The sequence below is a fragment of the Geotrypetes seraphini genome, chromosome 8, assembly GCF_902459505.1.
Source record: "Geotrypetes seraphini chromosome 8, aGeoSer1.1, whole genome shotgun sequence".
Lineage (NCBI taxonomy): Eukaryota > Metazoa > Chordata > Amphibia > Gymnophiona > Dermophiidae > Geotrypetes > Geotrypetes seraphini.
The window spans coordinates 190,311,796-190,334,664 of NC_047091.1; the positions used below are offsets into that span (position 1 = coordinate 190,311,796).

General features: G+C 43.2%; 1 protein-coding gene across 1 annotated transcript in view; it reads left to right on the forward strand.

Moving 5' to 3' along the window:
- SRRM4 (serine/arginine repetitive matrix 4) overlaps positions 1–22,869 on the forward strand; it is a 153,619-nt gene that overhangs the window by 54,454 nt on the left and 76,296 nt on the right. The window lies entirely within an intron of this gene.

Genomic DNA, 22,869 nt, shown 5'->3' on the forward strand with positions numbered 1-22,869 from the left:
TTATCAGTCACAAGTCACAATAGGCTCTGTTGCCCTGGTAAATCTCCATCAGCACAAGCCACGCATTGCGGGCTGAGATAAGTCTCTTTTTTTCCTGCTTTGTTCATCCACTCCCTCACTTGCATTGTCCTCCTGTGATGAACAGCTCAGAGAAATCAGCAGTGAAATTAGAAAAGGGAGCATTGGAAGAAGCATTTCAAAGCTCTGTTACCCCCTTTGCAGTGCCATGTTATGAGCCCTCCGATGCCAATTATAGCACCCTGATGCCTGGCAAGAAGGTGCTAGTTAGCTGTAGCGGTCATAACAAAAAGAGCATAAGCCTCACCGTACTGGGACAGACCGAAAGCCCATCAAGCTCAGGACCCTGTTTCCAACAGTAACCAATCCAGGTCACAAGTCCCTGGCAAGATCCCAAGGGGTAAAACACATTTTATGCTGCTTATCCCAAATCCATCTTTAATAATAATAATAACTTTATCTTTCTATACCGCCAATACCCAAAAAGTTCTAGGCAGTTCACAGAGTAAGGACGGGACATTCCAGTGATCATACAAAGCAATCAGAAAGGCAATACAATATTTTTTTTTATTTTATTAGGATTTTATATACCGCCTATCAAAGTTTTCTAAGTGGTTTTACAATCAGGTACTCAAGCATTATTCCCTCTCTGTCCCGGTGGGCTCACAATCTATCTAACGTACCTGGGGCCATGGAGGATTAAGTGACTTGCCCAAGGTCACAAGGAACAGCGTGGGGTTTGAACCCATAACCCCAGGGTGCTGAGGCTGTAGATCCAACCACTGCGCCACACACTCCTCAATAATGAAAAAAATACAGTATGAAACTATAACATAGTCATTAATCAAAAGCAATTTTTTTGAACAAATCGGTCTTAACCGATTTTCTAAAAGTGCAATAAGAGGCAGATTGTTGAATCAGATCATCTAGCCAGAGTTGAACTTTACCTGCTTGATAAGCGAAAGATCGATCAAAATACTTTTTGTAACGGCTATTTTTAGGATTAGGAAAAGTGAATAGACCAGAACGTCGAAAAGGTCAAGTCGAACAGTAGAGTTCAAAATGAGAGAAGAGATATAACGGATCTAATCCAAATAACATCTTATAGCGAAGACAAGCGAATTTAAAAAGTACTCTGGCTTCCATTGACAACCAGTGCAGCTGACGGTAGTAAGGGCTGACAATTAAACGGGCCACTGTATTTTGGATTAACCTTAATCTTCCTATAACGGTTTTATAGGCTCCCAGATAGATTATATTGCAACAGTCAAGAATGGATAAGATTAGTAATAACTTTTAGGAAATTAGCCAAACCTTTTTAAAACTCTGCTAAGCTAACTGCTTTTACTACATTCTCCAACAATGAATTACAGAGTTTAATTAAACATTGAGTGAAGAAATATTTTCTCCAGTTTGCTTTAAATTTACTATTTAGTCCTAGTATTTTTGGAAAGTGTAAACAAGCGATTCACATCTACTCAGTATTTTATAGACTTGTATCATACGTCCCTTGAGCCAACTTTTCTCCAGGCTGAAGAGCCCTAGTTGCTTTAGCCTTTCCTTGTAGGGAAGTCATCCCATCTCTTTGATCATTTCCATTGTCCTTCTCTAATTCAGCTCTATTATGTTTGAGATGTAGTAACCAGAATTGCAAATACCGTAGTATTTGAGGTGTGACCGTACAGTAAAGCAATACAAGGGCATTATAACATTTTCATCTTTGTTTTCCATTCCTTTCCTGATCCTTCCTAAAAGTCTATTTGCTTTCTTAGCCGTTGCCGCACACTGAGCTGAGGGTTTCAACGGATCCTTTTCCTGGGCAGTGACTCTAATTTAATCTGATCTTCCATTTGTGCATCGCTCAAGGCAACAGATCAAGGAGGAAGGGGGAAAGTAGTAGCGGAGGGGGCATGGAGAAGATAAGTTAGGGAACACAGAAGAAGGGGGAGTAATACAGAAACGAAGACTGGTAATGGTCAAAGAGGTGGGTCTTCAGGTTTTTTCTGAATGTGGTGTAGTTTGTCTCTTTCCAGCATCACATCAGATTCCTCTTTCCCACATGCATCACTTTGCACTTGGCTCACATTAAACGTCATGACCTGCCCAGTCTTCCAGTCTCAGAAGGTCCTCTTGCAATTTTTCACAATCCTCTTGTGATTTAACAACTTTTTGTCTTCAGCAAATTTAATTATCTCACTAGTTATTCCCATCCCTAGATCATTGATAAATAGGTTAAAATGCAGCGGTCCCAGCACAGACCCCCTGGGGAACCCCACTCGTTACCCTTCTCCATTGAGAATATTGACCTGTTCTTAATCCGTAATAGGAGATTACCTCCTATCGTACGACTTTCTAATTTCCCCAGAAGTCTTTCATGAGGTACTTTGTCAAATGCCTTTTGAAACTCCAGCTATACAATATCGGTGTGTGGCGCAGTGGTTAAAGCTACAGCCTCAGCATCCTGAGGTTGTGGGTTCAAACCCACACTGCTCCTTGTGACCCTGGGCAAGTCACTTAATCCCCCCCTTGCCCCAGGTACATAAGATAGATTGTGAGATAGGGAAAAATGCTTGAGTACCTGAATAAATTCATGTAAACCGTTCTGAACTCCTCTGAGAAAATGGAATAAATAAATTGGCTTATCTTTATCCACATGTTTATTCACCCCTTTAAAGAAACATAGTAGATTAGTGAGGCGAAATTTCCCCTGTGTCATTAATCCATGCTTATGTATATGTTCTGTCATTTTGTTCTTTATAATAATAATAGTTTATTTTTGTATTCCGCCACACCATCAGTTCTTGGCGGTTTACACAGTAAATGACAAAGTATTTAAGATACAAAGCCAGATAACAGTGTCTTATAAAAGGAAATAACACAATTCAATAAAAGATACTAACTGACAAAGTACAACCCTAACGCATTCAAACAAAGTATACTAAAATAGATAAGCTTCTGTAAACCTTATTCCATAAAAATAATAAAAATCCATTGATATCTATTAAGTATTGGACTGTTTAAATAGGTCTTAAAATCTTTCCGAAATTGCTGATAAGTGAGGGCTGGAGTAATAAGAGCATTCAAATATGTATTCATTATTCCTGCTTGAAACGCCAGAGTCTTATCTAAATATTTCTTAAAACGGCACGCTTTCGCTGAAGGAAAATAAAACCAGCCAGTTCTACGTATATTTTTTTTACATATATAAAATCTAAAATGAGCAACAAGATAAGATGGGGCCAACCCAAATAAGACTTTGTAGCCAATACATCCAAATTTAAACCACACTCTAGCCTCAAACGGCAACCAGTGGAGCCTTTGATAATATGAGCTGATATGATCATGTTTTTTTAGATTAAAAATCAAACGAATTGCTGCATTTTGAATTAATCTTAATCTACTCGTTGTTTTTTTATGAGCACCCAACATTACAGTCATCCAGCACCGACTCAAGGTCAAACTCACGGTCTATAATTTCCTGTTGGTGTTACGTTGGTCATCCTCCAGTCTTCTAGTACCATGATGGATTTTAAAGATAAATTACAAATCACTAACAATAGCTCTGAAAGCTCATTTTTAATTCTATCAGTACTCTGGGATGTACACCATCAGGTCCAGGCGATTTTCTATTCTTCAGTTTGTTAAATTGTCCCATTACATCTTCCAGATTTTCAGAGATTTGTTTACGTTTCTCTGATTCATCATCCTTAAATGCCATTTCTTCCACATCTTCCTCAGTGAAGAATGAAGCAAATAATTCATTTAGAGGGGCATTTGTGATATGACATCCAGATCCAAGTTTGGATGTTTTGCAGAACATGCACAAAAATCCAGTAGCAAACATGACCAAAATGAACTGTATATTTCCCAGCTGTAGCCTTTGTTTTTGAACTTTCTTGCAGTTAGTTATTTTTTCCTATCCAGTCTGCAATTACAGAATTTTAAACCGAAAGTTTTGCATGCATGAAAGATTTGGATCCTATTGATGTGTAAAGTTTTTTTTCAGACCCATGATGATTCAGACCGCTTAGGGCACAGTATAATCCCGGTGGTCTGTATAGGAGGTCTGCTTTTCTCCACATTTTTTGTACTTATTATTTACAATTGATTCTGCAAGAACAAGTTAACAGTTTGTACAACTGTTTGCCCTGATTTTTTTGTTTGGTTGATCCAGATAAAAGAGGACAGATTGAGACATCTGGGTTTTACTTCCTCCTTTTTCTGGTAACCCTAGCACTGGTGCATTTCAGGTACCTTAGACCAGTGGTTCCCAACCCTGTCCTGGAGGAACACCAGGCCAATTGGGTTTTCAGGCTAGCCCTAATGAATATGCATGAAGCAAATTTGCATGCCTATCACTTCCATCATATGCAAATCTCTCTCATGCATATTCATTAGGGCTAGCCTGAAAACCCAATTGGCCTGGTGTTCCTCCAGGACAGGGTTGGGAATCACTGCCTTAGACGGACAGTGACTGTATGGCTCGTTCTTGTCTTGTTCTGTCTAGGATCTGCTGTAATGGATCACAAGATAATAAGGTGTATCACTAGCAGGCAAAGTATTTATTCCAGGAGCTAGTTCCTATGCCAAGAAGAATATTTTGCTGAAAAGAACAAGTGACAACTTAGTAACACATTCCATTATGAGCTGACGATTATTTAATAAAGTGGATTCCATCACTGATAATGACTGGAACAGACACATTAAGTGTGTGCAAACACTGTTTTAGCAGCCGCTGTGCTTCTTCTACCATTCCTAGCAGCTTGTCTCGGCATCAGCTGCTCGGCATTTCTTGCTCACCAGGCCATAAAGAAAATAGCTGTTATCTGCACTTGAATTGAATTCGGGACCAGATGACGCCCGACTGCTAGGCGCCGATCAGTGGGATTGTTAATGATCCGCTAGATGTCGTGTATAGATTCATTTCTAGTGGCTCCTAAGCTCTCTCGGGCATTGCCATTTAGTCCAGGCCTACCAGCGCCAAGCCAAACCACTCCCAAAATCCATCCCAAATCCGCCCTAACCCCGTCTACCTGCTGGTAGACACCTACCAGCTAATTAATTTTTTAAATCATTTTTGATTGTTTTTTAATGGCACTTTCAATTAAGCCAATTAAGAAACTGATCTCGGTGCCTAACGTCAGGTCCTAAGTGCCCACGTGTCCATTGCGTCTGATGCGCCCACAGCCACTAGAATCTTTAGTACAAGCTCACGCCACCCTGGTTGTATAACTCTGTAGCCAATTCATTCGATAGTTAGTAAAACCAGAAGTGGAAACCTGATCCAAGGGAATAAAAAACTGGCAGGGAGATGCTCAAAAAATCCACAGTATATGGAAGCCTACCGTGAATCCAGCGCATAAAAATCAGCGAAGTATGCTCCAAGTAATGTACTGGGTGGGGGCAGGGGAGGGGGCGGGTGGTTGACCGCCCCAGGCACTGTCTTGGTTGGGATACCCTCCCTTCCCCGCCCCTCCCAGTACCAATTTAAAATCTTTGCCAGCACAAGCAGCTACTTCTAGCCTGCTGCTCGCACTGACCTGGCTCCCTCTGAAATCACTTCCGGGTCACGGGGCCAGGAAGTGACATCAGAAGGAAAGCCAAGCGTGAACAGCAGGCTGGAGAAGCTGCTTGTGCTCATTCTGGCAAAAATTTTAAGAGGTATTAGGGTGGGGGCAGAGAGGAGGGCATGGGGGTTGGCAGGGTGGTAGAGAGGAAGATGCGGGGGGCGTCACTACCCCAGGCACCTCCTATCTTCGCTACATCACTGGGTGGGGGCCTAAGTACCAAAATAAAGAGTTTTTCTTTATATGGTACTTAGAACCCACCCAGTGCATCCCAGGAAGCATCAGGCAGGGGCGGGCACCGCCACGAGGCAACAGGGAGAAGGTTTCCTACTTAAGGTATGTGGTAGGGGGTAGAGTGGGATTCTGTTAGACCAACAGGGCCAGTGGTAACTAGAAGGTTGGAGTCAGGCTAAGCCCAGCCCACCATGGCCAGGGTTCAGGATGGGTTGGCTCAGGCGGGTGGATCCACTGGTCCACTAGACAGTTCTTTTTTGTGTGGGGCCTAGAGGGGTCCACTGAACCATTAGCCATGGCATGGAAAGCCCATTTAGGACAGGGCGGTCAGGTTTGTCATTAGACACTCCTTCTATAAAGCAAACCTTCTAATGCTGCCCCAGACTAGGGTTACCATATGGCTCCAAATAAAGGAAGACGGATTGAGTCATCCGGGTTTTACTTCCATTGCTTTCAATCCGTCCTCCTTTTTCTGGAGTCATACGGTAACCCTACCCCAGACCTAGCATTCTTTTTGCCAGCGCTAAAACCACCTGGCAGCTTCTTTTTTTTAAGTGATACTATGTGGTACTAAATGACTGTCTTTAGATGCATTTAAATGTGGTCTGTGGTCTGCGCTGTACACTTTAGTGCGGGCATTGGGTTTTGGGTATCAGTTCAGTCCTCTGTTACATTTAGGCTCTAATTTGCTACGCCTGGGGTGACCAGAGGTTTCATGCAGGAATGGAGACTGGCTGCATTTTCCTTAGTTTCTTTTTTTTTTTTTTTCAGTTCAAAAAGTTTTATTGATTTTATAAAAGATGAAATACAAAGCCAACAATATGCGTGCTCCAACAAGGAGCACATTATAACAATGTCATTAACAAATGTGAAGTGCATCCACAGTGGAATAATAGTCATAGATGATTGAATGCATCAGAAATAAAATAGAAGTTGAGAAGACATTAGTTCAGGAAAAGGAAATAAGACATAATAGGTGCAAGTTCTAACAATGTACCAGAGTAATCAGTTTAAATGATCCAAGCATAAAATAAAGAAATTGACATAAACAATATTAAATGAAACATGGTAAAACCAGAGAGGTGCCTGAAATGAAATGACTAAGGGTGAGGCAAGATACAAATTATACTCATGAGTGCAGTAGTCAACAAACAGCTATATTCCTGTACCATAGGGCTTTTTGGACTCCTACGAAATCAGCCAAAATAAACCGGTCATACGATGGTTGTTGCTGGACCTGTAAATCATCTGATGGCTCCTTACTTCATGTGCTCTACTCCTGTACATATGTCTCATCTTTCTGGTCGAATGTATGGTCTACAATTGCCCGTATCTTGCAAATTACCGATGCGTTTTCCTTTGACTTATTGTTTAATGGCTCTTCGATACTCTCTTCCCCTTTATCCATTACTCATGAACGGTTGTTAATTATACTTTTATTCACTGCTCTCTCCACTATTCTCCACAATTGGAAAGATTCCACTAAATTACATGTCAATCAATGGTGGAACTCAATTTGTCTCCTCGTGAAACATGAATGTCATTTTGCTGAACACAATAATTCCATGTCCTCTTATGCAAAAATTTGGTCCCCCTTGCTTGAATATTCCTTAGTTTCTAATATTGTAGGATTACTGTAAGGAGAATGGAAAGGATTAAAGATGGGGGAGGGGAAAGGGAGCATGAAAGTTTTGAAAATGGAGAGCAGGGGAAAGAGGATGATTTTCAGGTGGTAACAGTCCCTTTTCCCCCTGCTCTCCATTTTCAAACCTTTTATGCTCCCTTTCCGCTCTCCTTACAGTAATCCTACAATATTACAAACTAAGGAAACTGCAGCCAGTCTCCATTCCTGCAGAGACGATCAAGATATTGAAGGGAATTGACTTAGTAGAGAAAGAGAGACTGTTCACCCTCTCCAAGGTAGAGAGAACGAGAGGGCACTCGCTGAAGTTAGAAGGGAAAAGATTCCGTACAAACGTATGGAAGTTCTTCTTTACCCAGAGAGTGGTGGAGGTCTGGAACGCTCTCCCGGAGGCTGTTATAGGGGAAAGCACCCTTCAGGGATTCAAGACAAGGTTGGATAAGTTCCTACTGGAACAGAACATACGCAAGTAAGGCTAGACTCAAATAGGGCACTGGTCTTTGACCTAACGGCCGCCTTGTGACCCAGCAGAGGCAATTCTTATGTTCTTGGAGCTGATGACAGCGATGGGATTATAGCACAGATTAAGGCTCCTCCTCCCCCCCCCCCTAAATGAACTGATCTTAGCTTTCAGCCTTCACAATATATTAAAGAGCCCTTCTAACGTTCATTTCCAGTCGTGACATGGCCCAGAATGAGTTACAGCCTTTTACGAAATAATCTTGACGAGCAGAGCTGCTGTTTCCCTCGCTTTCAATGCTCCAGACACTAATCTGTTGCTATCCCCTTGCAAACCTTGAGCAAATTAATGTATCCGTTGTTAACACTTAGACAAAGCTTCCATGGGAGATGGGGGGGGGGGGGGGCTCAAGAAAAACCACAAATCTAAAATACCACCTCTGAAGGCCTCACTAGGCTGGGCCAAGGTGAGTTAAGAACATAAGAATTGCCTTAGTGCAGTGGTTCTCAACTCTACCCAGCCAGTCGGGTTTTTGAGATATCCCTAATGAATATGCATGAGGGAGATTTCCATACCTGTCACTTCCATTATATGCACATCTCTCTCATGCATATTCATTAGGGATATCTTGAAAACCCGATTGGCTGGGGGGGGAGGAGGGGGGGGAAGTAGGGGGGGAGTCCCCAGGACAGGATTGAGAACCACCGCCGTAGTATCCTCTTTCCAGCAGTGGCTAACCCAGGTCCCAAGTACCAGGCAGAAACCCAAAGAGTAGCAACATTTTAGAATTGAATTCAAATGCGCTAGAATAATTTTTAAAATTACACACGGTATTTTTACACCGTTAGTTGGTATTTCACTTAATTCCCTACGATCTACAGGATCAAGATGATCTCAAATACTGAAACTCTCATTTCCTTCTGTCAGAGGTGTTAAGGTCATAGGATATATTTCCCGTTCTTTTACATACATTTTTGCGACTCTTTGGAATCCACTCTCTTCATCTATTTAGGAAATCCCTGAAAACTCTTCTCTTTCAGCAGGCCTTAGATGAGCCATAATTAATCTAAATTAGTATTAGGAGTGCCGATAATCTTGGACTCCTTGTCTGTCCTGTTGTTCCTTGCTTTATAACAATAATGTAAACTGAGTTGAGCCCCAGTATCTGGTGATGATTCGGATTGGATTCCAGAGGTGAGATTGCAATGTCATAATGCCTCATTCCACCAATGCCTAAGAGCCAACCTCACCAGTGATGTCACAATGGCTCAATTGCCCTATAATTGGTTCACATAAGAATCTAAGAGTTGTCGTACTGGAACAGACCAAGGGTCCATCAAGCCCTGTATCCTGTTTCCAGAAGTGGCCAACCCACTAGGTCCTAAGTACCTAGCTAGATCCCAAGGAGTAAAACTGATTTTATGCTGCTTATCCTTATATTTAGGTCTCTAAATTTATAGCTAAGGCATTAGAGGGTTAAGTGATTTGCTCAACACTACAAGGAATTACAGTGGGATTTGAACCCTGGCTTTCCTGGTTCATATGTTACTTGGTGAGATGTTCAGTTTTGCTCCTAACCTCCTCTTCTGGCTCAGCCTAGGAGTTTGATAAGACCCACTCTGAGAGCCACTTTACTGGTGCAGCCCTGTCTCCCTTCCTTTGAAGACGGTTGTATCCAGCAAGGGAACTGCTCTCATTTGTACCTAGGCACTCTCTTGGCTTGTCGTGGATGTTTTCTTTCTTTCTGGTTATGCAACTCCCACCCTAAGGGGCTGCTAATGTACGTGATATCAACTCGCACTAATCTGCTAGCTCCATTTCCCATAGTTAGATTGTGAGCCCGCCGGGACAAATAGGGAACTTTTCCAAGATAGGTTGGGTATATCAAAAGCCAAGAAGCACAAAAAACATAAATATTTCCAGTTCCTTAACCAACACTACTTCTACTTATCATTTCGACTTACCTTTTTGAACAAGCCTTCGCCTACTTGGGAAAAGTAATGGAGAGCACCTTCGTTTTTGCGATGTTGATCTTTGAATCTTTTGTATGGATGTAGAATTCTATCCTATTTTTAATGGCGTTCAATTTCCATTTTTTATTGATGCATTTTATTATAAACCGCTTTGAATTGTGCTGCAACTAAGTGTATCAAGCTTAATAAACGATAAATGATACTAGGCATATGCAGCATTGTATACCAAATATAGAAGAGGCAGTCCCTGTTCAGAAGAGCTTACAATCTAGTTATGACAGACAAAAAGGGAATGATAAGACAAATGTGGGTGATTAGCAACTGGGTTAAGTAACACGGAAGCAGAACCAGGAGGGGGATGTGCTCCTCTGTTGCTCCGACTGCTCCCCTATATGAAAATTTATAGGATCGATATAAAGAACCCATGGAGGACAGTCCTACTACTAAGAAGTGCCTACTGTCCTTTGTAGAATGCTAACATAGAAAGGTAAAAATATGCTCATAGATATTTATAAGACATACGAATAGCCTTACTGGGTCAGACAAATGGTCCATCATGCCCAGTAGCCAACCCAGGTCACTAGCACCTGGCCAAAACCCAAGGAGTAGCAATATTCCACAAAGAATCTCAAAGAGTAACAAGATTCCGGAATCCCAGAGTAACAAGATTCTAGAATCCCAAAGAGTAATAACATTCCATGCTACCAATCCAGGGCAAGCAGTGGCTTCCCCCATGTCTTTTTCAATAACAGACTATTGACTTTTCCTCCAGGAACTTGTCCAAACCTTTCTTAAAACCACATACTTGCCATAGATGTCTAGAATTTCCTTGCAGAACTGCCCAGATTCCACCTATGTGTGGGCCCAACTTCACACTGTATACCATCGCATTGTAGCACCATGTTATAGATTGCGCAGATGGATTGTGGACATTTAGGGGGAAATTCTATATGTGGTGTCTAAAAATCCGAGATAATGACGTCGTTAATGAGCTTTAATCAAGGTTAATTGGATGGTAAGGCATGGATTAGGCTTTGGTAGGCATCTCTAAGAGAATCGCACCTTCATTGTAGACGCATCCAGTGTAGGCGTGGTGAACCCTGGCCTACATTAAGTTTCAACTTTATTATTTCTTGATATCCCACAAATCACAGAGTAACTCAGTGGCTTACAATAAAATTAACATCATTATGAAATCACCTTTGCGTGTAATATAATGACTTCATGAAATGACCCCCTCAGACGGGATAAAAACAGGACTGGCTCAGGCTGTGGAGCTCCCTGTTTATCTTCGGTTCCGTTGAAAAGGATCTCCTCCCCTTCTTTTCCATCTGTCCTTGCGCTTCTGCATTCAGACTCACTTTGTATGGAAGGGATGAATGGAGCATGGATAATGAAACAGGAGGGGGGGGGGGCTCTCAAGACCAGTACAAAGTACTTTGGATAATTTGCCAGCTGCCTGCTTCAGTGCTGCATGCATTCACTTGCAAGAAGGAGATTATTCTGTGCATTGTGCCAGAGTCATTCTTTGAGTCAAACTCTGAATCACTTTAGCAGGCTGAAGATCTGTGACACAGAGTCTTCTCCATCAGGGCAGGTCAGGGTAGAACTGCTGAGCACTGCGCTTACACAGGGAGGGCAGCTGCCGGTGCGGCTCAGAGTCACTGGGAGTAACAGGGATGGTGGACTGAAAACCCAGTCAAAACTTAAACATGTCTATCGTGCAAGAATAATTGAAGGTTTTACTAGACATCCTGGATGAAACTTAAATGTTGGGAGTTACACTTCTCCCTTTGTATTCGTTGTTTCAGCAATCACGACTTCGATTATTCGTGATTTTTAGCATGCTGGCTCCTCCCCCCCCCCCCAAATTACATCATCCATGAGTATGGCACCTTTTAGAGGTGATGGGACAAAAGTGCGCTGGACAAAGCCGCGCTGACATTTCGGCCCAGACAGTTGTGTACAAGACTCCAGCGCACCGCTGTAAAAGTTAATTTTAAAGAGCTCCAACGGGGGGTGTAGGGGGAACCCCCCCCCCCCACTTTACTTAATAGTGTTCGCGCTGCCATTGAGGGGGGTGTAGGGGGTGCAACCCCCCATTATACAGAAAACTTAACTTTTTCCTAAAAAATCAGGAAAAAGTTACATTTCCTCTATAATGGGGGGTTCCAACTCCCCCAACCCCCCCCCCCAACGGCAGCGCAAACACTATTAAGTAAACTCTTTAAAATATCGGCACAGCTTTGTCCCGCGCACGAATGACTATGAACCCTTTTAGAATAGCATAAGAGGCGAAGCACACATATTTGCATTTGATTATGTCTGCCAGTGACTTGCCATGGAGACTGGTGGGGGGCCCGGACTGGAGCGCCGCCCAGCCATTGGCCGAGACTGTCACATGAGCGCTGCTGGAATGCTAATGAGAATTTGGGTCTGTGGCACGAGGGGGACCCAGAGGTAAGAGCTGTGGCTCGGTGGGATGTGAGGGGTTGGAGTTGGAGTTGGCGGTGGGCTTCTCGTTCTCCCCTGCTCTGTAGATTTTTGTATTGTTTTGTTGATTTGTGGTTGCATGGTACAGAATCTGTCAATTGTCATTCCTAGAAGTTTTAGAGTGGGTTGTAAGGGGTATGTGATTGAGTTTACTACTAGATTTGTTATGGTTGATGTTTTATTATTTTCAAGGAGAATGAATTTTGTCTTGTCTGGGTTGAGTGTCAGTTTGTGGTTATTCATCCATGTTGCAACTGCTTCAAGTGTCCTGTGTAGTGTGTCTGTCATGGAAGACGTTGGTTGGTCAAAAGGAATGAGAATGGTGATGTCATCTGCATAGCTATAGGAGGTTAAGCCTAATTTGTCCAGGCAGGGATGTAATGTAGAGATTGAAGAGTTCAAGTTCAAGTTTATTATTTGATGAATCGCCTATATAAAACATTCTAAGCGATGAACAAATTTAAAAACAACTTATGAGGTAACAGACAATATTAAAACAATTTTAAAACAACAATTTTAGACAACAGATGTTATTAACACACAAATAAAAAGTCAAATTACTTATAAATTTTCTTAGGGCATGTGGTTAGTGACAGACATAAGTAAGAGGGAAAAAAGTTACAATTTTATCAATCAGAAAAACACAAAAGAGGTAAAAACACAAGGATGGGGGAGATAAAAAATAAAAAAGTTGGGTATAGTGGAGATCCTTGGGGAAAGCCGAAGGGGTTGGACCATGGTTCTGATTTTTCTTTGTTCAACTTTACTCTGTAAGTTCTGGATTGTAGGAATCCTTGAAACCATGTGTGTACCTTGTCTGTGATTCCTATTGTATCTAGTATTTGTAGTAGGATGTTGTGGTCCACCAGGTCAAATGCTGCGGTGAGATCCAATTGTATAATCAGCATTTTTCTACCTATGCTGAGGTGTTGTCTAGCTGTGTCCAGGAGGGAACCTAGTAGTGTCTCTGTGCTGTAGTTGGTTCTGAAACCCGATTGTGTAGGGTGGAGTATGTTGTGGTCTTCTATGTAGTTGGTGAGGAGTTTGGCTACCAGGCCTTCCATTAGTTTGACATAAAGTGGTATAGAGGCTATGGGTCTTTAGTTAGATGGTTGATCTGTTGCTCATTTAGGAAAGAGACTCGGGAGTTCTGATTGACAAGTCGTTGAAGCCGTCTGCACAATGCACTGCGGCGGCAAAAAGGGCAAACAGAATACTAGGAATGATTAAGAAGGGGATCACAAACAGATCATAGAGGGTTATCATGCCGCTGTACTGGGCCATGGTGCACCCTCACCTGGAGTACTGCGTCCAGCACTGGTCGCTGTACACAAAGAAGGACACGGTACTACTTGAAAGGGTCCAGAGAAGAGGGGCTGGAGAAGTTGCCGTACTGCGAGAGGTTAGAGAAACTGGGCCTCTTCTCCCTTGTCAAGAGGAGACTGAGGGGACATGATCGAAACCTTCAAGATAATGAAGGGAATAGACTTAGTAGAGAGAACGAGAGGGCACTCTCTAAAGTTAAAAGGGGATAGATTCTGTGCAAACGTAAGGAAGTTCTTCTTCACCCAGAGAGTGTTGGAAAACTGGAACCCTCTTCCGGAGGCTGTTATAGGGGAAAAAACTCTCCAGGGATTCAACACAAAGTTGGACAAATTCCTGCTAAACTGGAATGTATGCAGGTGAGGCTGGACTCATTTAAAACACTGGTCTTTGATCTGGGGGCCGCCACATGAGTGGACTGCTGGGCAGGATGGACCACTGGTCTGACCCAGCAGTGGCAATTCTTATGTTCTGGGTGTTTGTGACTTGGATGAAATTTTGCTTGAAAATGTGGTATAAGATAGACGTCAGGGTAACCCAATGGAATGGATGTCCAGATAGATGATTTTGGGGGGAAAAAATTGTAGACCTATTTTTCGAAAATGGTCATTTACCCACTGCCGACTTTGAGTGTCTAACACCAGACGCCCAAATCGGACTGAGACGTATGTTTTGATTATGACCCTCTAAGCCATTCAGAGGTTCAACGTCTACTTCACTGTTCAATTGGAAAGCGTGACCCCAGCACAGCTCCACCAATGCATCTCAGTCTTTAAAAATAGCTCTTGTTAATACTGTGTTGGATAGAAAAGAGCCTCTGAGGCCTCACCCTCGCTCTGGCGTTCCTGGCTGGGCCTGTAGCTCTGAGGCTCGTTTTGGATAAAAGGATTGTTTAACTTAGGTGAAGCCTATTCTCTCGAGTGTCTAAGTTATTCTGTCAGGGTAGGTTTTTGATGTGGTTTATTTAGCTGACATAAGTTATCTTGTGTGTTGTACAAGATCATGCTTCTCTAACCATAAAGTTCTATGACCTCACAATGCAAGCGTTAAGAGCCTCAGCTTATAGGAAGAGGAGATGCAAATGTTAAGAGCCTTAGCCAATAGGGAGAGGAGGAGATAGTGGATGCTGTGGATGGGCCATTTGGCCTTTGCCTGCCATCATGTTTCTATGTTACTAAAGTTCTATGACCTCACAATGCAGGTGTAAAGAGCCTTAGCCTATAGGAAGAGGAGATGCAAATGTTAAGAGCCTTAGCCAATAGGGAGAGGAGGAGATAGTGGATGCTGTGGATGGGCCATTTGGCCTTTGCCTGCCATCATGTTTCTATGTTACTAAAGTTCTATGACCTCACAATGCAGGTGTAAAGAGCCTTAGCCTATAGGAAGAGGAGATGCAAATGTTAAGAGCCTTAGCCAATAGGGAGAGGAGGAGATAGTGGATGCTGTGGATGGGCCATTTGGCCTTTGCCTGCCATCATGTTTCTATGTTACTAAAGTTCTATGACCTCACAATGCAGGTGTAAAGAGCCTTAGCCTATAGAAAGAGGAGATGCAAATGTTAAGAGCCTTAGCCAATAGGGAGAGGAGGAGACAGTGGATGCTGTGGATGGGCCATTTGGCCTTTATCTGCCTTCATGTTTCTATTTAATTTATAGAATCCTGAGAGCAGATAGACACATAATTGCTAATTACTACTGCTACGATTTATCATTTCTATAGTGCTATTAGACATACACAGCACTGTATGTTAAACATGCTATTTAGCACCAATTAACAGCAATTATAGGCAGTGATTGGTTGTCAATGACAATTAGCTGCTAATTATTAAATTATGTGCATAACAGACTCTATTCTGTAGAGTCTTGCATTGCGTATTTCGCCTTTCTGTGGTGCCACCTCAGTCTTCATATTTGTTCTCTGCAGGTACTTTCTCTGCCCCTAGGGGGCTCACACTCACAGTTTTGAACCTGCCTTGCACACATGACTTTGTGCACATAAAAGAATTTGCACTTTTGGGACATCATCATGGTGCCTAAGTTTAGGTGAACGCAGGGTGATATCAGGGAGGATTCTAGTTTTGTATATAGCGATCAAAAAGAGTTATTATCAAATAATAATTGTAAGTGACATTTCAACATGTGCTCAGAGAATTTGTAGCCTTGCCAAGGGCCAAAGCCCCTATAGCAAGACCCACCACCCAATCCTAGCATTTGTGATGAAGTATTAGAAAATGACTCTTCACAATATTAATCTTCAGGGGTTTGTGAGGGTCCCGACGCAGACCACGTTTCATTGTCTTTTTTGAGGATAGCATGAAATTATTATATACTGATGGTCTAACTTTAGGTTATCTCCCCCATGCTCTTCCCCGTGATCTCCGTTCATCAGGCAGGCCCTTCTTATCTCTTCCCTTCTTTTCCACGGCCAATTCCAGATTCTGCAGCACCGTCTGCCTGGAAATACGTCGTGCTCCATCCCTGGCAGTGTTCAAATCCAAGCTAAAAGCCCAGTTTTTTGAATCTGTTTTCAACTCTTAAATCCCACTCACTGCTGTCAGATACCTCCCCAACCCTGAAATGTCCTGTCTAAATTAGATTGTAAGCTCTTCTGAGCAGGGACTGTCTATTGTATGTTAAAATGTACAGCACTGTGTACGCCTTTCAGTGCTATAGAAATAATAAATAGTAGTGGTAGTAGGTCACCTTTTGAGAATTACCCCCCCCCCCCCTCAGTAAGTCCAATTGTTCCTATCCACTAAGATGCCATCATTCCTTTTCCCCATCCCCCTTCCCATTGCTTTCACTATATCTCACCTTCAGTGTGCAGAGCCTCTCCCATTACCCATCTTGTGCTCCCTCTGCCCTCCCCCCCTCCCACCTCCTAATGCCCAAAGGAGCAATCAATGTAGCTTGATGGAAGGAAAGAAATCCCTGCATAGCCGCTTTATGGCCCATCGGTGTAACCTGGACGGGATTTGACCCTAGTCATTCTTTGGGGACCTTTTCCACTACTCCAAAATGCTGCCTGTTTTAGGAGAAGGATGAGTTTAACTTCTCCGTGTAAGCTTGTTGCCCTCTTTCCCGCACAGCTGTGCTCAGGATGTCATGAACCATCTCAGGAAGGTGCTTTAAACCTCTTCTGAGTCTGTGTAATCAAGGAGAAAGGTCTGACTGATTTGCTATTATAATTTTCCATAACAAACCGCAGGGATCCAGCTTGATTAATAAGTGCTGTTTTACCCAGGTGAAGGGAAACTTTCATCTCTTAAGTCTGGCTGGAAATTGCCTTGTCTCCCACATAAACTGAAAGATTTATTCTTAGCAAATGCAATCAAGTGTGCGGTTGTGGGTTTTTTTTTTAAGCATTTGGCATTTTGATTGAAAGAGTCTGTGTCATTTTCTCTAGTGCAGCTCCAGATCATTGAACAACTGAGAGACGCTTTGCAGGGCTCCCTTCTGTTGCTGGCTTGTGACAGAGCCCGCTGTTGGTTCTAATCCCAGCTCCGCTGCCTTTTCCCTGCAGCTCAGCCATTGCAGACATCCCACACTCTGGAGGAATTAAATGATATAAACATGGAATTTCTATCCATATTATTAGCGCTAGTGGAACATCATTTTTATACACTTCTTTCACAGCTGGTATACAATGTTTCAAGAACAGGATTTGAATGATTACAAAATTATTCTTTTAGACCAGGGCTGCCCAACTCCGGTCCTGGAGATCTACTGGCAGGCCAGGTTTTCAGGAGATCTACAATGAATATGCATGAGAGAGATTTGCCTGTACTGCCTTCTTGGGATGCAAATCTCTCTCTTATGCAAATTCATTGTGGATATCCTGAAAACCTGGCCTGCCAGTAGATCTCCAGGACCGGACTTGGACAGCCCTGTTTTAGACAGTACCGGTAAATCTATCCTTTTGTCGGTTCTAGCTAGCAATATGTCACCTGGTCAGACCAAGCTGGTCCTGGTTTGAACGCACTGCGTTTCTGGACATGCCTTGCTGCTGTTCTGAGATCAACCTGGACTTCAGCTTCACAGAGGAGGGTTGGTACAATCCAGGCAGGGTTTGCATGTCAACTAGACACTTCTAGAAGAGGGTCTCGGTGCACATTCATATCTGCTGCAGCTCTCCTTTGCTGAGTTCATGAACCCAACCCACATCAGTCTTCCCACGCCTACAACTAATCATTTCTATAAAAACATGACGGCAGATAAAGAGATCCCATCTGCCTGTTGAATGTTATCTTGAACTTAGACACAGTCTCTGTGTCCACCACCTCTTCTGGGAGACTGTTCCACGCATCTACCACCCTTTCTGCAAAAAAGTATTTCCTTAGATTACTCCGGAGCCTCTCATCTTTTAACTTCATCCTATGCCCTCTCATTGCAGAGTTTCCTTTCAAATGAAAGAGACTCAACTCATGCGCATTGAAGCCACATAGGTATTAAAATGTCTCTATCCAAAGTATACAGATTGAGATCTTTAATTCTGTTCCCCATAAGCCTTATGACGAAGACCACACACCATGTTAGTAGCCTTCCTCTGGATGATTCCATCCTTCCATCCTTTTTATATCTTTTTGAAAGTGAGGCCTCCAGAATTGTACACAATATTCTAAATGAGGTCTCACCAGAGTCTTATACAGAGGCATCAATACCTCCTTTTTCCTACTGGCCATACCTCTCCCTATGGACCCTAGCATCCTGCTAGCTTTCATCATCACCTCTTCAGTCTGTTTGGTCACTTTAAGATCATCACATATAAGCACATAAGCAATGCCTCTGCCGGGTCAGACCCGAGGTCCATCGTGCCCAGCAGTCCGCTCACGCGGCGGCCCAACAGGTCCAGAACCTGCGCAATAATCCTCTATCTATACCCCTCTATCCCCTTTTCCAACAGGAAATTGTCCAATCCTTTCTTAAACCCCAGTACCGTACTCTGCCCTATTACGTCCTCTGGAAGCGCATTCCAGGTATCCACCACCCGTTGAGTAAAGAAAAACTTCCTAGCATTTGTTTTGAATCTATCCCCTTCCAATTTTTCCAAATGCCCTCTTGTTCTTTTATGTTTTGAAAGTTTGAAGAATCTATCTCTCTCTACTCTCTCAATGCCCTTCATGATCTTGTAGGTCTCTATCATGTCTCCTCTGAGTCTCCGCTTTTCCAGGGAGAAGAGCTCCAGCCTCTCCAATCTTTCAGTGTATGAAAGGTTTTCCATGCCCTTAATCATTCATGTCGCTCTCCTCTGGACCCTCTCAAGTATTGCCATATCCTTCTTAAGGTGCGGTGACCAATACTGAACACAGTACTCCAGGTGCGGGCGCACCATTGCCCGATACAACGGCAGGATGACTTCTTTTGTTCTGGTCGTAATACCATTTTTAATAATACCCAACAATCACACCCAAGTCCCGCTCTTCTGTCATGCACATAAGCTCTTCATTCCCTAATCTGTACCATTTCCTCGGGTTTTTGCAGCCCAAATGCATGATCTTGCATTTCTTAGCATGAAATTTTAGCTGCCAAATTTCAGACCATTCTTCAAGCTTTGCCAGGTCTTTCTTCATGTCATTCACACCATCCAGGGTGTCTACTCTATTGCAGATTTTCATATCATCCACAGAGAGGCAAATCTTACGCAGTGCAGTTCCCATCACATGCAGGACCTTCTCTATCCCCAGAGGGCTCACAATCTGCAATTTTGCATCTGAGGCAATGGAGAATTGGGTGACTTGCCCTGGGTCACAGGTAGGGTTGCCAGATTTCCTCTTTGAAAAAAGAGGATGCCTGACCCTGCCTCAGCCCCGCCTCGTTTTCCCCACCAGCCCCGCCCCCATACAAACCTCTCTGTGCTCGAAGGTCGCATTTGGAAGCCTTCGCGGATGTCGACACAATGACATCACACGCATGCATATGATGTCATCATGGTGACGGCCGTGCATGATCAAAGGCTTCAAGGCATGGCCTCTAAGCTCAGGACTTCCAAAACCTGGACAAACTGCAGGGTTTTGGAAATCCCTCCGGGCGCCCAGATAGTCCTCTAAAAAGAGGACTTGTCGGGGTTTCCCAGACATGTGCAGTGGGACTTGAGTCCGGCTCCCCAGGATCACAGTCTGCTGCCCTAACCTTTTGGGCTACTCCTCCCTGTCTGTTCATGCCACTGATTGGCCTTCTTTCATTATTTTTCAGACTTCTTTCAATCTGTTTCACATATTTACGTTAATACAATTTTTAATGCCCTTTAGAACTTTTTAACATACACTTAACATAACACATTAAGCTGATTTCATACACAGAACTTTTTAAGGCATGCTAATGTACTGAACGCATACCCTTGATGCCTGGAGCCAGGTCAGGCTCCTTTGTGTTCTGTTCCAGTCTTTGTATGAGTGTTAAGGAAAGAACATGCAACAGGCGCCCTCTAGAGGTGAAAATCAGTAAAAGCATAAAGAATGAAAAGCTGTGAGTAGATGAACTTCCCAAGCCTTCTCCTGGGACCCCCACAAATAATCGACTTTTCAGGAAATCCATAATAAATATACATGATGTAATTTGCTTAAAATAAGTTGATGAAGTAACGCAGCAAACCAGAGCAATCAAAAGATTTAAATGGCCACCCAGTCTGCCTAGCAAGTTCTTTACTCCTGTTCCTGTCCACCTCAAAGGAAGTTACACCAAAAATAATTCAGGGCTGTCATTTCTCAGCTGTTTCGGGCTGAACCACCTCTTTGTGCAGGTCACTCTGTGCCAGAGGTTGTGGTAAAAGTGGATAGCGTAGCTGATTTTAAGAAAGGTTTGGACAAATCCCTGGAGGAAAAGTCCATAGTCTGTTATTAAGACATGGGAGGAAGCCACTGCTTGCCCTGGATCTGTAGCATGGAATGTTGCTACTCTGGGGATTCCAGAATCTTGTTACTCTTTGGGGATTCCGCATGGAATATTGCTCCTATTTGGGGTTCCGGAATCTTGCTAATCTTTGAGATTCTGGAATGTTGCTATTCTTTGAGTTTTGGCCAGGTACTAGGGACCTGGATTGGCCACCGTGAGAACGGGCTACTGGGCTTGATGGACCATTGGTCTGACCCAGTAAGCCTATTCATGTGTTTCTGGATTACTTTATCACATGTGTCTCCACCACCTTCTCTGGTAGGGAATTCCAGGAAGCCACCTACCTTTTTGTGAGAAAATCTTCCCTCATGAGTCTCCCCCTTGCAGTTTCATATCATAACCAAGCGCCGGTGTTAGAAGGTGGCTAGGAGGCTGTAGGATGAAGGAGGCATGCCCTCAAGGCCTCTTGACAGCTTGTCCAACATTGGTCCTGTTGTGACCTCTAGTTCTACAGGTTCCTTTCCATTTAAAGAGGGGGTTTTGTGGTATCTGAACAATTGCCCTCACTCTGTAGCTCCTCAATATCTCTCCTCTCTTCTCGTCCCCAGGAACTGTTAATTGAGCAAGTCTTCTCCTCTGCTGTCAGCTCCAGACTATGTTTCTTCTCGCTTACCGCACCACACGCCTGGAATAGACTGCCTGAGTCAGTATTCAAATCCAGGCTAAAAGCCCATTTTTCCAAGGTTGCTTTTAACTCGCTTGTAAAGCACCCATGCCCGAGAAACTCCCTGTTTGATTAGATTGTAAGCTCTACTGAGCAGGGACTCTCTTGAATGTTTTAATGTACAGTGCTGCATACGTCAAGCAGTGCTATAAGAATGATAAGTAATCTCTACCATCTCCCCCTCTGTCTTTCCTCTCCTCCGTGGCACCTGAATTTAAATCCTTAAGGGGAGCAGTTACTACCTTGCAGTAAGGGAATAATCTAGAAGAGTTATTTCTTAATGTGCATTAAATGGAAAAATGGTGTGTCGTTTTGCATAATGCACATTAGTTTGAGGTACTGCAGACGACATGAGCTGCAAAAACACCTCATTAGCAAGTCGGCTGTATATTGCAGCTTGTGGTGAACGGTTCCAGGAAAAATAGTGCAAGCTCCTGTCTTGGATCAGCAGACCTCCAGCACACCATCATAAAGCTCTTTCACCCCCACCCAGCAGAATGGGACGATTCATGCGGCCGTTTCAACATGGGATGTTTCATCATGGCCGCGCTGAATCGTCCTCTCCACCTCTCCATGTCACTGATCCTCTACAGAGGAGTGGGGGTGTGGACCAGCACCCCTGGGGATTTAGTGCCTCATCTCAACTCCACAACCTCTCCCCCTCCTCTTGTAAAGTTCAGCAGCGTGAGTAACCACCATCCAGAATTCTTAAACCATTTCGAATTCCAAGAAAACCAAGATCACAATCCCAAAATCTCTTTAACAGTTCCATCTCTCCATATTATTAGCACTACACCAACAACAAACTTCTCCGTCACAGCCCCTCTCTTTGGAACTCATTACTCCTGGAACTACGGGACAAAAAACGTTTCTTTTTCAAGAAGCATTCAACCTCTAATGCACTCACCTTTCTGCTTTGGTTATCAGATGGCCCTCTTTCCTATTTTAAAAGAAAAACCAAAACAAAGAAAACTGCAGACAGGTGTACAAAGATGGAGGCTACATTTATTAAAGCAAAATCATGAAAGCGGTTAATGTTACCACCTTGAAGCAAACCAAAGGACTCCAGAGATTGTTTTGTTTGTGGTTTGATTTGATACCTTATCCACCTGGGACCCCTGATGAAGGCGTGTTCACCGAAACACGGACCGTGTCGGGTTCTTTGGTTTGCTTCAAGGTGGTAACATTAACCGCATTCATGATTTTGCTTTAATAAATTTAGCCTCCATCTTTGTTCACCTGTCTGCGGTTTTCTTTGTGCTCTGTTCAATGGAGATTGTGTTGGATTTTTTCTTTTTTGTTGTTTCCTCTTTCCTATTTTATAATATAATTCTCTACCTTAATCCTATCGTTCCAGTAGGTCGGTTATGTTTTACCCTATTTTACTATTTTTATGATGTTCATAGGAGGAATATGAAATTTTTATTCCGTTTGAAACTTCCTTGCACTGGCTTTGGCTCCCTTCTGATGTCACTTGCTAGTTATGGGACCAGGATGTCACGTCAGATGGGAGCTGAGGCTGGCGCGACCAAGAGTTGGGAGATGCCTCTCATGCTGGCAAACTGTTCAAGAGGTATGTGGAGGCTGCGAGGGGGGAGGGGGCAG